At 37.2% G+C, this 21,956-nt stretch overlaps 1 protein-coding gene and 1 long non-coding RNA gene across 2 annotated transcripts in view; one reads left to right on the top strand and one right to left on the bottom strand.

The window, feature by feature from the left end:
* Rspo3 (R-spondin 3) overlaps nt 1-21,956 on the top strand; it is a 79,015-nt gene that overhangs the window by 43,800 nt on the left and 13,259 nt on the right. The gene's annotated exons all lie outside the window — the stretch shown is intronic.
* LOC134472769 (uncharacterized) lies at nt 9,567-12,026 on the bottom strand. The gene is made up of 2 exons (XR_010042738.1): nt 11,815-12,026; nt 9,567-9,818 (listed from the first exon to the last, which is right to left on the bottom strand). It is a non-coding gene; the product is annotated as an uncharacterized LOC134472769 (long non-coding RNA).

A 21,956-nucleotide genomic window follows, 5' to 3' on the forward strand; every position in this document is an offset into this window, starting at 1 on the left:
CAGCTTGGAAAAGGGCTTCTCCTCCTTCACTAATTACTAAGCAAACATTTCTCAGCAAAAAGACACTTCCTCCTTTCAGGCTTGTCCTCTGCACTGGCACAGTCACTTCTGGAAGCTGCTGGCGTGGCTAAGACCTCCTTGGCACTATTCACTGCATGTGAACTCAGGATAGAATTATTATTCTTCGCAGGGATTGCTGTCTCGTTTGCTATGGTCTATTTCGGCCACTCTATGGAAGCCTGGCCGGCTAACTGTGTCCAGGCCACAGGCTAGCAGACAGGACAGAAGACCTTATTCTGAGGCTTCCAAAAGGCATCACCTAGAAAATGCCAGTGGCTTACAGTTAAGTTCTGTGACATCGCTGACAAACCATACCTTTTGGGGCACTGTAAGAATTCACCATTCAGATGGTTTACTCCTTCTTCTGTGTGGCTGTGGAACCACACTTTAACTGGAACAAGATATATATTCTAGTGAGGGACAAATCCAAGCATAAATCCAGCCTCATGTCTTGCACCAAGAAGTTATCATTATTAACATTACAAAATAGAGGTGAAGGGAAGCCTCAAAAGTTCTTCACTCACAATCTGCTCATCTCCTACCAGTTACTTCTCTATTTCTTTTTCTTTCTTTCTTTCTTGTTTGTCTTTTTAAGGGAAGTTCTCACTGAAGTTCAGGCTGGCCTTGGGCACACTTTACAGCCCAGGCTGGTCTTGAACTTGCAACCCTCCTGCCTCAGCCACCTGAGTACAGGGATCCTACAGATGTGTGCCACCATGCCCAGCTGTTCTAGTTCATTTTCAGTTCAGTCCCTTTTACCTTTGGTCAAAACACCCTAAATTAAAAATACTTATACTATTTCTGTCTGGGTTTTAGTTTCTCTAGAAATTATTCATATGATATATGCAATAATGAACATAGAAAAACAAAATTATCCATTGCTCATTAATAGTTGGTTTTCAGCATTCTCACTGTTACACTTTCTGTGCTCCTCAGTTTACTTTGGTTGAAAATGACAGATTACCTTAAGCTAAAGGGAAACTATTGGCCCTAGGTGCAGGTTCAGCTAAGTGTCCAGTATTAGGGGGTCCATTTCCTTCATTCTCTTTTTACTCTGCTGCCTCCAGTTCTCTTTGTTTAGTCTACTGTTCGCCCCTGCTTCAGACTCAGTCTCCAGTTAGGAAATCTTGATGCCAGTGGCCCTGGCCTCTATTCCCAAGGCTCTCAACTGGAGAGGTTTCCTTTCTCTCTTTCCCAGGGCCCATTCACTCGGTCATCTGAAAGGACCCCAGTTGCCCTTGCTTGGTCACATGTCCTCCCCCTGAGCCAATCACTGTGTTGGGAAATTAGAGTCGTGACTGGACCACTGAAGTCGCACACCTACAGCCGGACCCAGGGGCCGGTGGCCTTTGAGAGCAGAAGTTCTGTTTAGAAATAAAAGCATAGGTGTAAATGATGTTCTTCTAAAGAGGTGAGGGGTTTGATGTTCTCAATTAAGCAATAAGAACAAACAGAGTTTTGAAGTCTGTTTCCGACCAGATATTCACATCCAACATAACGCTAATGATATTTTAATTGAACTATTTTTTCTAGAAACATTTTTCTGGGAATAAACTGCCTCCCACTGAATCTAAACCAAACCCACTACTCCTTTGAATGATTCTTGGACTGACTTAATTGTTGAGGTCCGAGAAGAGTCCTGCCTGGTCATTCCTAGCTGCTGAACGCTCTGCGCAGTTGTGCCAGTGTGGGTAATGACCTCTCACTTGATTATGCACCAGGCCAATGGAACTTGAAGATTAATTCCGACTAATTACTGAGCTCTTATGTTTATATTGTGCATATACCACTGGGTCATAACTCTGGACTCTGTGAGCCCAGGCTGTCATAATTGAAAAATATGTCTTATAAAGAGTTGTTTTGTTTATTTGTTGTTTCTGCTAGAGGAACTTGTTTTTCTTATTTTTGTAATAAATCACATTTAGGGAAGAGTAAACAAAGTCCAATGACATTTTTTCCGTGTTAAGGCAAACACACACATTTTAAAATGAAATATTCCTTGTACTGGCACATTCTCTGATGGCTATTATCTGAACGATTACTTCCCATGCTTGTTAATAATATCACATTTTAGGCATAAAATATGGTGGTAAACTCATATTTGGGAAATAAGAATAATTTCTAACTCCTAAAGTAAAACAGATAGAGAAACTGAGTACATGCTTCTTATTAGCAGTTATAATCTAATTGTAACTCACGAAAAATGTATTCTCAAATTAACACCAACCTGTTTTTGCAGTGTCATTAGTGCGTGCTCACTGGATAAGTATTTTTTAAGGAGTATGCACACATGGTGCTGAGATATCTCTTAGAATAATAGGAATAATTTCCACACATGCTCTGAGGAACTTTGGTTTATTTCAAATTTTTTTCCAACTAATAAGACATACACTTGATCTCAGCCAGAAGGCCACAAATACTCAAGTGTTTGCTAGGCAAATCGCAGTGTAGTTATACTTGCCCACCTTGTCAAGTTTTACTTTGAAATGTTCATGAGAGCAGAGTTCTGTATTTAATTGTATTACCCGAGTCCATGGCTTCCGACCATGTGAGGTTTACTTGGCTTTACCATCCTTGCCTTCCATCTGTAATGTCCTCTCAGCTTAAATAAGAAATATCTGATCATAGCATCATTATTTCTCTGCTGTTCACCAAAAGGAATGTTTGATATTTGCACTGTCAGCATAAGGAACCCAAAAAGCCATAGAAAACAAAACCATCTCAGTTCAATGACGGGTTTGTCATTCGCTTCACTTCCTTGTTTTGGTTTCACAAAAGCTAGGGTTTAAAAATGTTGATGTACATGGTCTTGTCACAAGGCCAAAAAAGTGGAAAAGAAAGAACAGAGCAATAATCTGTCCCTCAGATCAGTCCCATTCTGCAAAAAAAGCTAAGTTGAAGGATGTCCCATGTCCTGCCACGTGGTTTCTCTGCGTGGCAATCTGCATCTATAAAAGCATATTTCCAAATAGAATTGAGTGTTTTCTTCTAAAAGGCACTTGGCTTACTCTTTCTCTAACAGAAATGCATATTCCTCTCCCTCAGTCGCATGTGTCTGTGTCACTTTTTACTCTGCATAAAGCAAGCATCTCCGGTTTTAGTGTATGTGCTGCTGATGCCAGCACACGCGGCTTTCCAACCCATGCTTTTCACAGCTGCAAGATGTTACAAACTATGAATAACAATTTATTCCACCAATCTGCAGTCCATGGACAATACAGTTGTTTCCTGTGTTCCTTTTACTACCGCAATAAACATCTCAGTGGTGTCAGTGACTGATACATTCGCTTATCAGAAGAAAAAGGGATGGCACATGGTAGCGCTCAGAGCACGGGCCTTGGGACCCCGCGCTTTCAATGATTGTGTCGTTCACTGGCTCGGAGACTTGTGCTACGTAGCCTTTATATGCCATGTCTTACTCCTCTGTTAGATAAATATCACAGTCGCCACCTCACAAAGTTGATTAGGGGGCAGGAGTTGTGTAGAAAACTCCTATGCTGTGTCTTGTACGTTCCCAGTAATTATGCATTTTAATATAACATGGCGCTTCAAATACTGGATGAACAAACAGAAGACAGCTACATTTTCAGTATTAATATGTTCTGTCAGGTCATTTTTCAAAAGTTCTTTTTAATAGTTTATACTTAAAATGCATCCGAAATGCCGGTGCCCTCCGACTCTCATCAGGGTTGAATCTGTCAGTCCTTGAGGCTCCTGGCAATTTGACGAATTAGCAACTGATGCTTTGTTGTCTTCTAGGAATTTCCCAGACTACTGATACAACTATATATTTATTGGTTATTTGGATTTTTATGAGTCCTTATTTCTATTTTACCCATTTTCTAATTTTTCTATTGTGTAAAATACAGCAGCTGTAAGCACTCTTTTTCTAACAGAGACAGTAACCTTGTGTCACGTGTAAACATTTTCTTAGACTGTTATTTACCTGATTATATTTATAGTGAGTTTTGCATAATTAAAAATAACATTTCCTTCAAGTTTTAACTTGTTAGATACTGTACTCTGATGCATGGTTAGTCATTAAAAAAACCATTTATTAGCAGTAATCCCATGCTAGAACACACTGGTGTAACTGTGCTTATGTGTGTGCATGATGACCCTTACCTTACGCAAGGGCTATGTCTTTCCCTATATCCTCATAAACTTACTTCTGTCTCCACTGTTGTAACTAAGAAATCTTAGTTAGAACTACTTTTACTCTAGATTTCCTCCTCTTGTGTAGTAATAGCAACATATGAGAGATCAGAGCAAGAAGCAGAGAGTATTTTAGAGGAGCCCTGGTCATCAATTTTTTTTTCATCTTTTTTGTAATAAATGACATTAAACAGTGACTTTGCCCATATCACCAACTAGGTGATGGCAGAGAGGAATCTTTGTACTTTGTTTTGTGTCATGCTGCTGTGTGGACACTGCATTCTTATTTTATCTATTTATTTATTTGGTCTTTTTGAGACAGGGTCTCACTGTACAGTTCAGGCTGGCCTTGAGCTCACTTTGTAGCCCAAGCTGGGCTTAAACTCACAACAATCCTCTAACCTCAGCCTCCCAAGTTCTGGGATTACAGGTGTGTGCCACCACACCTGCCCCTAATCAGCCCTATTTTTAAAAATTTAGTTGATACATAATAATGATGCATATTTTTGGGATACCATTTGATAATTTGATGACCGCTCCATTAGCCCTATTTTTAAACAGCAACGAGAGTCACTTATTTGAACTATCCTGCACTGTCAAAATGGGAAATACTTTTCTATCAATGAAATGGATTTTTTAGTGGATTATTTACACTGCCTAGAGTGACTTGGAGTCTGGAAAACATGTAAGCATGAAAAAAGTTTACCTGGGAGAGGTGTTTGGAAAGGTTGCCCAAAACAGGAGCACAAAAATGGGTCATGGAGTAATCAAAATGTAAGAAGAACAAGTCAGAGAAGACGTCTTCTCCTTTCAGAAGAAGGGAACTGAACCTGGAACCCCAGTATTCTATAGTAAGCTCTCTACCACTAAGCCCTTTATTGATTGATTGATTTTGAGATACAGTCTCACTAAATTGGCCATGAATTTGTGATGCTTCTGCCTCGGCATCCACATGAGCTGAGGTTACAGGCAATAAATAGCACCAGGAAACAAACAGCACCATATACTGAGGTGCTGGGCTCCATGTCTGTTTCTTGGATTTCTCCCCAAATTGCATTCACCTACACTAATGTACAGAAGCAGCGCTTCCTCGTTTGTCACCTACAGCAGTAAAAGCAGGACCAGCAGAGGTAATTTTGTACCAGTCTTCATATGTATACTATCACACACCCGATACTGTGTGAGGTGTAGCACTACCTTGTTCTGAAAATCCACTTTACTCGTCCCACGTAACCTCCTGGCACAACACCTTTTTCAGGGTTCCTGTCACTGATCCCCTTTTTTATTAGTCCACTTGTGCAGTACCTAGTATTCACATTCCTGATGCAGAACCAGCCTGTGTGCCAACACATCTACATATCCAGCCCGAATTCCTTTTCACCCCATTTCCCTCCCTCTGCACTCCACCTCTTGATTCTCATCCCTTTTGCAAAAGACCTGTCTCCCTAATTCCTATTATCATTTATGTATTTTGCTCTATATTTATAATGTGTGTTTCTTATACATAAAAAAAACCCATGTACTAGTTAAGGTTGTGTCTCTGATTTGATTCAGCATACGGCCTCAAGGTGTACCTTTTCCCACAAAGTTTATCTTTCCTGTGGCAGTGTAAACTCCATTGTATAAATACTCCATTTTCTCTGTCCACTTGTCGGCTGGTAAACATACAGGCTGCTTCCAAGATTTAGTTAGCATGAATTGTGCTGCTATAAACATGAGGATGCATGGATCACTGCAGTGCAATGTCTTTGGCTCTTTTTGAAAGATCCCAAGAAGAGAAATATCTGGGCCAGTTTCAGTTTTTTAAGTAATCTCCATGCTGATTTCCACAGTTTTTGCACCAGAAGGGTTCTTCCCCCGACTCCGGCCTTGTCACTGTTTGTTATTGTTTGGTTTCTTGATGAAGACCTCATTCTGTCTGAGGTAAGATGGAACAGCAGTGTGGTCTAATTTGCATTTTTTTCTAATGGCCATTTCTAGACATTTATTGACCATTTTTGTTTCTGTGAGATGTCTATTCATTTCATTTACCTATTTTTTATTGGGTCTTTTACTTTGGGAGTTCTAATATTTTTTGAGTTCTTTATATATTCTAGATATTGACCTCTTGTCTGAGGAATTACTGGCACAAATGTTTCCCATTCTTTGTTTTTCTTTTTTACCCCCTGTCAGTTTTTTGCTTTTGCTGCACAGAAGCTTTTTAATTTGATATGATCCCATTTGCTGATTCTCAGGAAAATTTCCTGTGCAGTCGGTGTTGTTTAGAAAATCTTTGCTTATCCTTATGGCTTCAGGAATTTAATCTTCCAATAGGTTACTGTTTCTGTTTTGCTATTTAATCCATTTTTATTTTTTGTTTAGAAAGTGGTGAGATATATGGATTCTATTGTCCACATGTGCATAGCCAGTTTTCCCAAATTATTTATTAAAGATTTTATTTTTCATCTTAGATATGTTTTTGGCCCTTTTGTCAAAGATGAAATAGTTGAATGTTCTTAAAGTTGTTTCTATGTCCTGTATTCTGATCCATTGATCCTCTTGTCTGTGTGCTTGGTAGCGTGCTATTTTTATCACTGCCACTTTGTTACATAATTTCAAGTCCAGGATTGTGATGCTTCCTGCTTTTGCTATTCGGGGTCTCTTCTAGTTTAAGATTGTTTCCTCCTGTTCTTTGCATAATGCCATTGTTATTTTGATTGGAATTCCATTATCTGTATGTCAATTTTGGAAGTAAGGCTATCTTGAATATGTGGGTTCAACTTATCCAGGAACAGAGGATATATTTCCATTTTTTGATGTCTTCTTCCACTGCCTTTTTCGTAGCACTGTGGTTTTCATTGTAGACATCTTTCACTTTCTTAGTTATATTAACTCCTAAATAATTTTTTCTTGGTGCTATTGTGAATGGTACTTTTTTCCTAATATTTTTCTCTGTGAGTTTTTTTTCTGCAGAAATGCTGATGATCGTGTGTTCATTTTGTATCCTGACACATCATTGAATTCAATTATTAATTTTAAGTCTTTTGGTGGAATTTTTTGGAGTCTTATGTAAAGGGTCATGTTATCTACAAATAATAATAATTTGATGTCTTTTCTATACATATTTTACATTTTTTCTTGCCTAATTGCCCTTGCTAATGTTTGAAACATTATATTCAACAGGAATAGTGAAAGTAAACATCCTTGTTTCTGAATTTAGATGAAAAGCTTTCCATTTTTCCCATTTAATATGATGGCAGTAGTTTTGTCATAAATGGCTCTTATCAAATTGTCATAAGGCCTTTCTGTATCTATTTCTTTCAGTGTTATTATCACGAATGAACATCATATTTTGTCTGATACTTTTTCTGTACCTGTCTATCATGTGGAATAAGTTTTCCCTGGCTTCTGCCCACATGATATACTACACTTACTGATTCATGTATGTTGAGCCATCCTTGCATCTCCGGGATGAAGTCTACTTGGTCACGATGTATGATCCTTGTGACGCTTCACTGCATTCTGTTGGCCACTATCTTGAGGATTTTTGCATTTGAAGTCATTGAAGAGAAAGGCCTGCAACTTCCCTTTTTTGGTTGTATCTTTGTTTGAGTAGCTGTGGTCCCTCCTATTTTGATTACTAAATACATAATCTAAAACACTAAGTTGGAAACTGGACTTACATTGGATACAACTGTAGAGAACTACTCTGAAAACTTTTTACATAAACTCTTAAGGAGGTCAAATTTAGAAAAATCTCAGCTGCTATACTTGGATTCCATGAGCCACTCACCATTTATAAAATATTAATAAATGGCAGACAGATGTTTATTGCTTAACTAAAATGAGTGGGCAATGCTAATTTTTGTAAGACTTAGTGTCGTACCAGAGGACTTGTACACATATTGAAATATTGTAAAAACAAAACTACAAACATGTGACCCAGAATCTTCTCCTCCAAGCACCCATATATCCATCAGGTACAGAACTACTTTGATTTCACTGTATTAAACAGTAAATTCCATCAAACTCTATTCTTTTGAACTAAAATTTCTGTTTTGTAAGCCCACATTTTTCTAGGAAAGAGACTTGAGTCATTTTATGTATAAATATACAACATAACACAAACCCACACCCACACACATACTTAATTGTTGATCTCAAAGTCCGAAACCAAATTGTTTAACAAATACGGTTTTCACAATCAGAGATTTAAAAAACTGAATAGCCAAATGGTGAGTTGGTTTAGGTTCTTATGTCCCACTGAATCTGAGTAAGTAGTAACAATATTTACTCACTTCTGGGTATAGTAGTTTGGTTACCTGTTTGTATGATTTCGGAAACTGATAAGATGCTTAGAATAGAGATAATTTCCTGTTATTACAAGGGAAGTAAAATAGTTTTGCAGGACTATTAATCATAGACTAAAAATCATACCCCTTACTAAAATAAAGAAACAGGAAAATAATTTACTTAGTTTATATGTGTTCCTCAATTATATTCATCACCCATAACCATATCTATTAACATGAGTTCTTTTCCAGCTGTGATTTAATATCTGTTTAATTCTTGGAAGTTTGACATAATTATATTAGTGTTTTAAATGCTGTAGGCATATATGGCTTATTGCAGTCAACTGCTTTTTAAGGATGATGAAAAGGCTTTAAGTATGAGTAGTTAACTTAAAAATATGAAGTGGCAGCCATGTGACCAAAATCCAGGCCTGACTCCACGTTCTATAAGATACCAAGTTACTGAGACTGAAAAGCACACATAAAATCCCCAAGAGTGCTCACCGATATGGAGTCTGAGTCCTGACTCCAGCCTGGATCTTTTGACTCTTAACTTCCTTTCAGTCTGTCCATTTTTCACAGATTCCAGATGAGGATTTATTTATATTTTTCTGCCCTTTTCTAAGTCTGCCTCTGTCCAATAAATGTAAGCCTAATCCGTTACCTCCATTGTTGTTGGCAGTGATAAAAATGAAAACATTCTATTTCTACCAGTAAGTCTTTTCAGTCTTTCTGTCTTACAGCCATTTTGTTGTTCAGAAAACAGATTTGAACATCATCACTAAATTGGTGCTTTCTCTTTTGCTTTAAATCATCCTTATGTTTAAAAGCCAAATTGTTTTCCTCAATTGCCAGCATCATAGCTAATTGTGGTAGGTGGTTTTGTTAGCAGTATCATGTCCTCTAAACAAAGACTGTCAGTCAACAGTCAGTAACCCTGAGGCTGCGAAGGCTTAATGCAACTTAGACAGGGCTCTGATTGAACACAAATCTAATAAGGATTCTCACTGCCCTTCTACAGAGGTTATGAAAGTTAACCCTGCATCTAACTACCATTAAATAACTCACAAGACAAAAAAGTGAAATTTGCTTAAAAATGCATTTAAAAGCCTGGATTTTCTATTAGATATATGAAGCACGTCTGGACACCCAGCTGTGATGTGACTCCGTAGACACTCCAGATGCGGCCGCTCAGCATGAAGCAGGCTGTGAGTGGGTACAGTTCCAAGAGAGAACATAATGTGCGTGTGCAATAAGAGCAGCCGCAGCTCGACTCCACATTTGCACAGCGATGTGGAAAAGGCACCGGCTGCTGTCAGTTGCTGTAGGCATCTGCTAAAGACACACAAGATTCAGGCTCAGAAAATGCAAAATGCTCCCTAAAATATTCTGGCTTAATGTTGGGCACAAGGGGAATTGGCAGAGAACAGAGCATGTTGAAGTCTAACATCCTAATTGTACAGTGTGGTTGTTCTTGTAGGCAGAAAGGGAGCTGTTTATTTAGCAGTATTATTAGACATATATTTATGTCCTTTAGCTTAGTTTGTCAAATTCAGCCTATTTCTAATGGCACATACACTTGTCCTACCTTGATTTAACAAAGGTTTAAACTTTTAAAGCAGCTTTCATATATTTTTTAGACATGAAATGCAGCTCACAAAATAGACTTAATAGCAAATTAGTCAGAAACACATGGATGTGTTTTCTTTCAATTATATAGAGATTTTTCAGAATTATGATGTGGTAAGAATCTACTAGTGGTCATTAAGCCCTCTAAACCACTTGAAACATAATTAGAGACTTGCAAATCCTAGGTTGGCTTAATGGAAATTAGAACCAATTTTGTGGTTGCAATTTTGGCTTTGCCTGTGTATCTTTATAAACACTGCATTTAGTATACTTTTGAAATGGTAGCATTCTTCCTTCAAAGAAGACCGAGAGGTGTGAAGAGAGAGAAAAAAGATGTTCAGAAATCTAGGCAACAAATTCTTCCAGAATCTGCTTCTATGCTAACTTTGATTATTGCAATGCTACTGAACTGTAAGAAGATATGGACTAGCTTTCGTTCCGACCTCAGGGCCATTATACTGTCCAGAGTCACAAGAATGGAAGTAGTCTTACTTTGGTTTCCTCAGTTCAAGTGTGTGGCCACAACATTGATACGCAGGCAATAAGCTCATTAAAAGTAATATGCAGGAAATGCACAGTCACCAACACACAAAAGCATTCAGTGTTTACCTTTTGCTTTCATTTGTCACGTACACGTCTTTCCCAAATATGAGTTTTATGTTGATTTCTATGGGTTTTCACTCTGCATCTGGCCTGTTGTCTACTTTGTCTTTGTTTTGCTCGTTTGTTTGGTTTTGTTCATTGCTTAACTTAGAAAATAGAGTTGCTATTTTGGAGATAAAGTCCCAAAGCTCATTATGTTGTTTTGTTTGTTGGAAGATAGTATGTATCTTTCTCAACATTAAAACCCAACAAACCCAAAAAAGTAAGAGTTTGCTAATCAGAACTACAGGATATGCTTGAGAGACAAATAGTTGTGCCACTTCAGTTGCGTATGATTTGTCTCTTACTGCCCACTGGAAATTGGATGACAGTTTCACTTACCAAATAATACACTCTGGTGACACCGATATGGTTCATAAATGAGTATAAAGTGCTAGAAAACCTTATATTTTTGATCACATAGGTTTCAAATATTTGTTCAGCATTCATTTACTTAAGGAACCCTTTTTTCTTTTTAAGAAACCTGCACAGATTAACACCCTGAAGTCTTTGCTTTGAAAACCATTAGCTCCATAAACTTTAGCTGATTTTGTTATTAGCACCCTAATGCCTAAATCTCAGACTCAGCTATAACAGATCAAGAATGAAATCTGGATATTTCTAAACAGTATATTCTTGAAAACTGTCTCAACAAATTTCTAATAAGTAGAGAAATATTAGGTTGAATAAGGACATGAATTGCTCACCAAATCCTAAGATTCATCTCAAATTTTTTCCCTATAAGGACTGTATATGTATCATCAAAAACAGGATGATTTCAAAACATTCACAAGTGCCCATATGAAAATAATATGCTGTTGGATGCTGTAACATTAAACAGATCCACACAAAGATAAAAACAAATTTTGGAATATTTTTGCAGACATGAACACCATAAAAGAAGGTCTGTGACCTTAATTTTACCTTAACATTGTCTTCAGCATTTCATATTTAATTACAGTGGATTACTCACCAACATAATAAATATAGATTTATGGGATAATTTAATGAATTTAATGTTCTTAGAACAAATAAAAACCACCCAAGAGGAGCTCACCAAACCTGAGCTTGTCCAGATTGCATTGGCTGAGATTAAGTGGAAGATCGTCTATCTCCAGGGGCTGTGCAATTAATCTCAGAGTGGGAGTTGAGGTGATGACGAAGCAGAAAGTGAAGCCAGAATACAATCCTGTAACAGAACGAGCTGGAGCACCAGCGCCAAGGAACTGGTTATTTCCTTTTTTTAAAATAGCCCTATAATACTCACTCTTCCTACTAACCCTAACCCTAACCCTAACCCTAACCCTAAATCCTAAAATCTCATCTGTTCAACTATCTAGCATGATTATTTTTGATATGGTCAAACAGATTTTTAGAAAAGACTTTAAGAGAATATAGTGATAGTGTGTGTGTGTGTGTGTGTGTGTGTAATGTGTCTAAGAAGAAAAAAAAGATATTTCACTTTAGTTGTCACCAGAAAGTAGTTTAAAATGAATCTGTAGTAATTCAGCGTGTGGATAATGATAAATTTGAAGATATACTTTGAAGAAATATTCCACTCTAGGGTTTTATATATATATATATAAATAGTGTTACAAACTTCTTGAGAAATTATTTGGTCATCAATTCTTGTAGCTGAGTTATTACATTTTTGATAATCTTAATTCTTTTCTGTAGCAGCAAACTTTTGTTTCAAAGAGACACCACCTATTTTTCTCCCCCATGATACTGAGTCTGAAACCTCTCTTTCAAAGCTCCGAATTCCTCTGTTCTTCCTTAATGCTGGATCCTCCTTCTCACACTAAGGACAATTCTGGCCCAGGAGGCCAGTCTTTGGGTTTTCAGTGTGATGCACCATGGCTGATGGCCCATGAAAGTAACTGCTCTCATCACTGTTCCCACTGGGTATTTACTCACTCCTTGGAATTTAAAAGAATAATAAATAATCGAACAAATCATCAAAAACCATAACATGTTGCCCAATTCTTGGGACTAAGCCAATGAAAAGAAAATTTGCCTAAGTGTTGCAAATTTGAATTCCCAGTGTTTTAAGCTACCAAACCATACCCAGTGCTCATCCATGGCAGAGTGGTATCTCAGCAGCCTGAAAGAGCATGTTCAACTGGTTGCTGCCAATAGAGAGGTGGCTCCTCAGAACCAGCTTGCCACCCACACAAGCAGGCGCTGCGTGTTCGACCCTGAAAGATCAGAGCATCGCACACTATAAGGATGAGGATAGGGAGGCAAATGGGATCGGAACAGACTTGAGGCTGGCCCCAGATGATTCATAGCTGCAGTAAGTGACAATCATGGGTCCTTCAGTCCCTATTTGGACTGGTGGTAAAGAGTGGCTGTTGTACAATATATACTCTAAGAGCAGGAAGAGCAAATGGAAAACCTAAAATGGTGAAACCAGGATTGCAGTTTTAAGAGTCAGTTGAAAAGATTTGTGCTGACTTCCTTTTTATAACTTGAGTAGAAGAATTGAAAGACAAAAGGGAAGGGACTCATGAGAAGCCAATTTTTTTTTAACACATCTGTTTGTTTTTCCTCAAAAGTCAGTTGTAAATGCTATCCAGAGAAAGGAGTGAGAGAGAGCCAAATAGTGGGCTTGAAATTTTGTTTTTGTTGTTGGAGTTTTGTTTGTTCCAAAAAGAGAATGGAGTAGTGAATTGTATTACATTAGAATGGTAAAATAATTTTATCATATTACTATTAACTTAATAATTTGTGAGACACAGTCTTGCTTGGATTCATTGTGTGTTTTTATAAACAATGGATTACATATTATAGTTCACAGGGAAAACATTTTACGTTATTTGGGGTGGACAGCAACTAATAACATCATTCACAACTCGGGGTTCTTTAAATCTTATACACGTTCTTCTTAGCTACTGTAGTTATAACAAAAGGTCTATCTTTAACATGAATTGAAAATAAGGATAACAGTTATGGTTGAAGCAAACTAGCATTGGGTATCTCTTTAAATGTTTTCCTTAAATATATGGGCATGCCATGATGACACCTGCCCCTAATCCTAGCACTGGAGCAGCTGAGGCAAGGAGCGTCTCCAGGAGTCCAAGGCCAAACTGAACTACAGAGCTAGACCTCGTCTCCAAAATAAAATTTATATATATATATTCCCAAAATAATTGAGAATCTGATAAAGAAATATTGTCCGTGTTATAAATATGCTTAGTGATAAGTCAGAATGAACATATAAAATCAATTTCCAAAAACGTGCTGAAATGAGTCAACCTATGAATTTATTGCCTTATAGTAAACTCTTATAAATGAAATCAATAAAATATGTAGATATCAAAGACATATACTAGGCCTCTCCTAGGTTTTTCACATTATAATCCTAAAGCTTGGAAATATGGCCGAGCAAGGCGCATCTGCGTCTTTTCACATGTAACTTTCTTGATGATTTCTAAGAAGGCAGACTAAACATCCAGCTCTGACATAGTGCAGCGTCCCGTGTCGATTTCTCCTTAACTCAGAAGCCTTCACCCGCTGAAAAAAGGATCTGAAAAGGGCAAAACTTTCTAACCTCTGGCAGTTCTGATAGGAGACGCTGAAGCAGGGAGCCCCCAGAGTGGTGAAAACCCTGGGACAACCCCCCCCCACCCCCCACCCCACCCCCCGGTCCTGCTATCGCATCGGTGTGGCTGTGGAGGGAGGCATCATTTCATGCCTAAAGAATCTCCCTGTTTCCACATCCTTTCATTGGCTTGAAGCTGATCTTGCAGATGATATAGTCCAGATGAATTTCTGCTTAAGAAGAACTCTTGTTCATAAATTGACAAGAAAAAATATCCACCATATATAGAAAAATAAGGGAGTACCCAAGTGTGCTGAACTGCCTTGTTTACAATGTAGCTGACATTAAATGAGATTATTTGGATTAAGAGCAAATTGTGTTACTTATAAGATTTGGATTGAGAGTAGAGCTATAAACTTTTAATAAAAAATTAGAATGTGGTTTCTTTCTGATATTTGCTTACCTTTCATTTATTATTTTGTGCCTTCAATAAATTCATTTTCTCCAAATTTGCTGGAACAAAGGTTTCAGAAAATAAACTAAGATATTTCTATTCTAACAGTGTAGGCAAATTTTTATTCAAAACCAAGATGATCTTATTCTGTTTACCCCTAAGAATTTGAATAGTGAAATACTAGTCTACAAAACTGCTTTGGGAATATGGATATTGAAATATGGGAAAACCATTATAATATTAGGCTTATTATAATTTTCCACTGTAGTAAGTTATCAAAAAATTTTTTTGCACCAAAGAATCGAACTCTCAACCTTGCGCTTGCCAAGCAGCCACTGTACTGTTGAGCTATATCCCCTCCCCCCCGCAAAAAAAAAAAACTTTAGTATGTTAAACAAGCAGTTGTATTATCTCAGTTTTGCAGGTCAGAAGTTTGACACAGATTTTACTAGGATGAATCTGAGATGTCAGCAAGTCTGTACTCTCCTTTAATTATTCTTGAGAAGAATCTGTTTACTTGCCTTTCCCAGACTTTCTAGGCTACGCACAGTCCTTGGCCCGTGGCCTCTTCCTACATCATCAAAGGCAGAAATGGCAGTCTGAGTTCTTTCACATGGCAAGCCTCAGACCCTCTCTTCTGTTCCCTTGTTCCTCTGTTAAATACTCATGTAATTAAAGGGATCAATCTGGATAAGCTCGCATAATCTCACCATCTCGAGGTCAGCTAATTAGCAACTTTAATTCTGCCTCCAATTTTAAATCTCTTTTGTCATGTGAGAAACAGTCCATGATTCTCTGGAAATCTGAAGATCCTTTCATTTGCATAATAGTGTCTTAGTGGATGATGAGTGAAGAGTCATCAAGCCAAGGACAAATTAACTATCATAGCTCATTTTTGTGAAATGGATAGAGATGGTGATGATTTCCTCCATAAAAACTGACAGATTCCACTAAATCTGCCCAGCTCCTTCATTTTCTCTTCATTTTTCTACTCTGTTTTCCTTGATTCAAAAAGGAAACCCATACACTTAGTATAGAAAGATGTGAATAAATCTTTCACTCCTAACTCATGCATGGTTGTGCGATGCACATCAATGAGAAACATACCGAAAGCTAGAGATTGGAAACTGCATGAACAGCATCCGAGGCATCCCTGTCTCCACCACATCAGCTAGAGGGACACCCCGATACCATGCTTGACAAAGAAAGCATTTGGTGACCTACTTGATCACCAAAGATAGAGACTCTTACCATAAAGAAGCTGATAAAGCAGTTAGAATCATAAAGAAAAAGTAAAGCCTATAACATGATATGTGTTCATATAAAAACTTATCATTTTAAATAAAATTGTCAGTTTAAGCCTGTTGTGTCAGCACTCATTTTTCCTTGGAGACAATCATTCTATATATCTATTCTTTCATTTGATTTTTATGTATTATATGTAAATACTACATGCCAGGTGTATTTTAAAGGCTACATTCCAGGAACTTGGCATCAGTGATATAAATAACAAGTAACATGAATGTGAATGAGATTCATTTGGAAATTCATACATAATTTCTGGGGAGAGTTGGTGAGACATAAATAACAGCAGAATCGATGAATATTCTGGAGAAGGAGGGACTCCTGAAGGCCACATAGAATTTTACCAGCTACAGAGAAAATAAGGAATTTTTCATTAAGAAACTTTAGCTCCCAATGCAAGAAAGAAAATAAAGTGACCAAAAAACAATGTGACCAGTGATTTTTGTGCTAAAGCAAACCTAGCGAAAGGGCTAAAGCCCTGAAAAATGAGCTACAGTCAGATTGAGAAAAGGATTTTAGGTCTTGTTAAGAGCTTTGGAAAATAACACTGGGGAGATTTAAAAACGAGACCAACAGGAATAAGGAACCAGCCTGCTGCACCGTAAGAGTATCACATGACAGAAAGGTGGAAAATATAAGTATACGCATACACTGAATCAATTTTTGCAAAAATATATTCGAAAGATAAGAAACATGAATTAAATGAGAACAAGGGAGGAATGGCTGTCCAAGAAGTCAAAATGTTTTTAATTTTATTAAAGCAGGTGGATTTTTAGATTTCACCAAAAGTCTTAAAGTGATTAAATGCAACTGAGATAAAACCCTAGCAGATCAAATCTGATTTTTTGAAAGATGGTATATCTATTTGCTTGCTATTAATAGTTTCATTCAGATAATTATAATAATAGGAATTACTATTACATTAGATATTATTAAAATCTTAATCCTTTCTACTTTCTAGTTTTTTTATTGCTTATTTCTTAAGACTTACTCCAAGTAGTGATAATAATAACAATTAATCATTTTTATTTTATAATTGAGGCCACTGAAACAGAGAATATGTTTTACCTAAGATTATACTGTTGATTAGTAATGTAGCCAAGTCTGCAACCTACATTTCCTAATACCTATTTCATATTTTTTTAAATTGAATGCAACACCTTTCTAAGCCCACATTAATAAAGGTGAAGTCTAGAGAGCACTGACATCCCCTCAAAACAGACAATGACTAAATGGTAGGCTAGGATATCAGATTGGGATTTTTGGCTTCAAAGTTCAAGGTCATAGAAATTCAACTTTACTGTTCCCCTCATGTGCAAGCAGCAGCCTTTGAAATGAACCTTGAAAGATACATATTGGCAAGGGTGTTTTTCCTAAAAACTTGCACAGTGAAATACATGAATATAGCAGTCCATACATAAATAATAAGAACACAACTGTCTACCCAATGACATAAGTGGCAGTGTCTGGTGGTTCTGAGATCACACTGCCAGATGTTCAGATATCAGAAGAAGGAATCTGAAGGTCTTATTTCCCCTCTTTAAATTTTTCCCTCCCTAATTATTTTTAATCACCTCCTCACCACTGTATCCTACGAATGCTCTGGAAACAAGGGAAGAACTTTAATACAATCACTGATCATGCATTTCCTCTTCTACCTTACCTTTAGAAAGTGATAAAGGACATTAGGGAGTTTGGGCACTCCCCTCCCCCAAATCAGGGGTTAATTGGAAAATATTTGTTACTTAAACTTTGTTTCTGTATTATTTGGCCTCCTTAGCTCCAAGATCATGTTGTTTGATTCTTGAATACTGCAATGAAGCAGCAGCACTAATTTGTTTTTCTGGTGGTTGAGTAACACAGCTTGTCCCTTCTGGAACTCCATCTTTAAATTTCAGGTCATTTGCTTTTATCTTCCCTGGATTTTCTCTGCCCTTCTTAATTGCATGACTGATGTTCTTCCCATACTCTGGTAAATGGATATTTCATTACATTATCCCATGGCATTTTGGTGACATTCTACACAAAGCAAAATTTACTGAATTATTACAAAAGTCACAATCATTCAAAACTCAAGGGGAAATCAGGCCTCTGGACCTGGACAGTGCCACTTCAAAAGAGCATGCTGCTGCCCAAGACTGAGGCCAGATGAGCCAGCATCCCAGATCATGACTTCCCAGCTCCACCAAATAAAGCATCATTTGCCTATGATAATAGGCAATCTAATAAACCAACATTATCTAGATTTTTAATTATTCATAAACACCCATAATACTTTCTTCTCTTTTTTTTCATGTCTCCTTTCTGTTGCTCTTTCTCCCTGGCCATCTCTTTTTCTCCAAATAACCTCAGAAAATTTGGTAACCCTACTTTTTTAAAACGTTGGCCCCATGTCTCCAAAACCAGAATCTTTAAAGTCTCCAAATCCCTAAAACATCTATAGAATTCAAGTTCTTTCATAAATGAGAGTAGACTCTCCTGTTTTCTCTCTGTTTTAACCTAAACTCTCTAAGGCCTCTTTCTGACAAACCCATAGGGATATTCTAAAACCATTCATTGCTGACTTAGTCCCAAGGGTATTGTACTAGACTATGACAAGTGGAACTACTTTGCCTTAGGCCATGATGTTTTTGGCAGGGGCCGAAGCCACTTGAGGCCAATAATAGAACACATGTGGCTAATTGGCTGAGGTCTCCACTGCAACAAATGGGCTCACAGAGACAGGGTTTTGGGACTCTGGGTAATCATAACATGCTTGCATATGAGAGAGATGCACCATAAGCCTCTCTTTCCATCCCTTCCCTTCCATAGCTCTCCTCCAAATTGAGTGATGGCCAGGAAATCAAGCAAAGGAGCATCACCACAATTTTCCTTAAATACAGTTGATAAATATTTATTGAATAGCTATAGTTTGCAGGGTCTTGCCAAATAGAAAAAGGAGCTACTGCTTTTTGGAGCAATGGTAGCAGTGGTTTCCAAGGAATCAGGAATGTGGCTTCATATGTATCTCCTTGTGCCACAAAATCATGTAAATAGTCAGGAACTACTGTTAGAAGCTCCTGATATCATGCACCCCTTCCTGCTCCTAAATATACATCATGAGGGCTGCATCTGCTTTCTCAGTATTTTAATAGAAATCCAAATTAAGATTGGATTCCTATAAAGAATACATGTATAGTGTTTACAATCATTACTACATAAATTATTCCTAATATAAAATAGAAACATTGTTCAAATACTACCTTGTCAAATAGAAAAGCAGTGTATTTTGAAATTCAGCAGTTGTATATTGTGATGAACATAGAAACCCATAAAACACACTGGAATAGCAAAGGAAGAATAGAAAAATTTAGCTACTGATGTCACCATTGGGAGGGAAAGTCCATATTTGGAAAACCAAGTATCCAAAAAAGAGAGAAGTTCTGTGATTTCTGTTGCATCAAGCAGAAGCTTATTCCATTTTCCTGACAAAACCTGGAAAGCGTTTATGAAGAAATAAAGCAGAGAAGGTATATATTAGTTTAATTAGACAATATATAGATGATAAGAAAACGTTAAGTCATAATGTAAAGGATTCTCAATAAAGTTTCAAATTTCTGAAACATACTTGATAGAGCATACATCTCCACTTAGAATTATTAAAAAGTAAACTGGAATATGACGTGTGTTGGAGTTCATATTGTAAATCCCCCAAAATATAGAACTTTTCCATCTGGTAGGAAGGAACCTATAAATAAATGTGTGCACACATCTACACATGCACAAGGATGCACACGTATTTGTTGCACGTGTGTCTATTCCTTGATCCTTCCCCCACCCTATCTCACAACAATACAATGGTAAGCTGAAAATGAGATTCAGTGAACTCTTACAAATTTGCTAAGTCACAGGAGGGTATTTCTAACTTAATGAACACCCAAGAGTGAAAGTATTTTTTAAAAACTTAATTCACTTGTATTCAAATCCAGTCTAGTTAACTATTGATGAAATAGTTACAGGGAGCTATTTTGCTGGTAATAGAAATGCATTTGAAAGATATAATTTTAATTCTAAGCAGATATTTGCCCAACACATTGAATGGAAAAAAATAATAGTTAAAGTAACCTGCATAAATTCATATAGGTAAAAATCCTTGTGGTCTGATTTACATCATTAGTAACATTAATTTATTATAAGGTTAATATAGTGGCAGCTGAGTACATTTCCTTGTTAGGTTTCTGGTGCTGTGGATAGAAACCAGGTGAACAGCACACATCCAATCCATCCTTGAGCCACCTTCCCAGTCCCTCATCTGCAGACAGTACCAAGAACTTGAAGTGGAGTGCCCCCAAAGGATAAAGAAAACTGAAACTGTGAATAAAGAGAAAACACTTAAGCATGTGTTTGAAGATACATTTTTTAAAAATCAGCCTTGCACAGTGGACACATTGCTGAAATCATTAAATGCCAGTTGTGAAAACTATGACAGCTTTGGCTAACGTGTCAGAGAGAGCAGCATACCAAAGGAGACACTGGTGGCTGCTTCCCTCCCTATGAGCGTCTCCAGATTAGAGTTACAGTTTTTCCCCATACGACAGTAAAAAAGCTTCAGAGAAAAAAAGCTGTGGTAGAATGAGAATCAGCACAGACAGCCAGCGCATGAAAGTATGACAGAGGATGAAGTAATATCATGATTCCTCATGTAATCAATCACTGCAAACACGGAGCATAGGAGGCCTCCCCTCGCCCAGTTCCACCAAGCAGATGAATCCGGGAAGGGCGGAAACGCAGCCGCGGCAAGCGTGGTCATCAACACTTCTTCTCTCTCAGAAGAACACAATTCTGAGAGAAGAATTTTTGGAGCAAATGGAAATTTATCCAAATGAAAATCAAATGATAAGTGCCAGAAGAATATTCTTCCTTTGGAATTCTTTCAGTGCTTCAATTTACCCAGCTGGAATGAATTTTCAAGTAGCATTTTGCTCAGCCTTTTGAAATGAAGGCTTTTCCTGCTAATTGGAAAGCTACATTTCATCAAACATGAGGGCAATACTCTTGGCTAGTGACTTGCTTTACAAAATTAAAAAAAAAAAACCCAAAGAGGTGTTTGGCACATATGCACATAAAGGGACTCCAGGACAGCTATTTCAAGCACAAAACAATGTAATGTAAACCCATACACCCAACAAAAGTAAAATGGGGGGAATATAAATACCATTTTTATTCAGACTCTGCATGAAAACTATTCCTATTGTCCCTATGAGAGGAATGTATAAATCTAGAAGATTTAAAAATTAAGTCAGAATAAAATGTGGATTCAACTGCACTTTCTGATTTTTCAATGAGCCAGGTAACCCCATAAATTTAAGTATTTGAATATGTGGGAAGGGGATTAGTGGAATCTGTGTTACTGAGTTGTAGACCCATAACAGTCAACTCAGAAAGATTTGGAAGAAAATGAAAATTCAGAAGGAAAAGTTCTTTTCATGATTCATATTTTCAAAGCAATCTTTTTCTATAAGCTATTCTTTCAAATTTTGTTGACTGGTGATCTAGATCTGTGAAACAAATTTTAAATTGAAATTGTCAAATTTTAAACTGGTTCTAATTAGGTGAACTACTTTATCTAAAGAATGAAAAGTTTTATAAAAAGAATTAATTACAGTCAAATATGAAAGAAATATTTTTTCCTAGTCTTAACAAGTAATAAGACTGAGTTTCCTACTCTTAAGTACATAAGCCCATTCCTTACTTTCCAATCTAAGTACTGCAAGTTTACACATTAGTATAATAGTAGCATGCTGTACATCTCAGCACCCCAGGAAGTAATCTGTGCAGTGTGGAAAAGAGCGATGTGTGTACACATGTGCAGAAGTGGAAAAGTGGGATTTATATCCATCCATGTTTTACTTCAGAT

Source organism: Cavia porcellus, unplaced genomic scaffold (genome assembly GCF_034190915.1).
Source record: "Cavia porcellus strain 051 isolate PalLab524CR breed Dunkin Hartley unplaced genomic scaffold, mCavPor4.1 scaffold_24, whole genome shotgun sequence".
Classification (NCBI taxonomy): domain Eukaryota; kingdom Metazoa; phylum Chordata; class Mammalia; order Rodentia; family Caviidae; genus Cavia; species Cavia porcellus.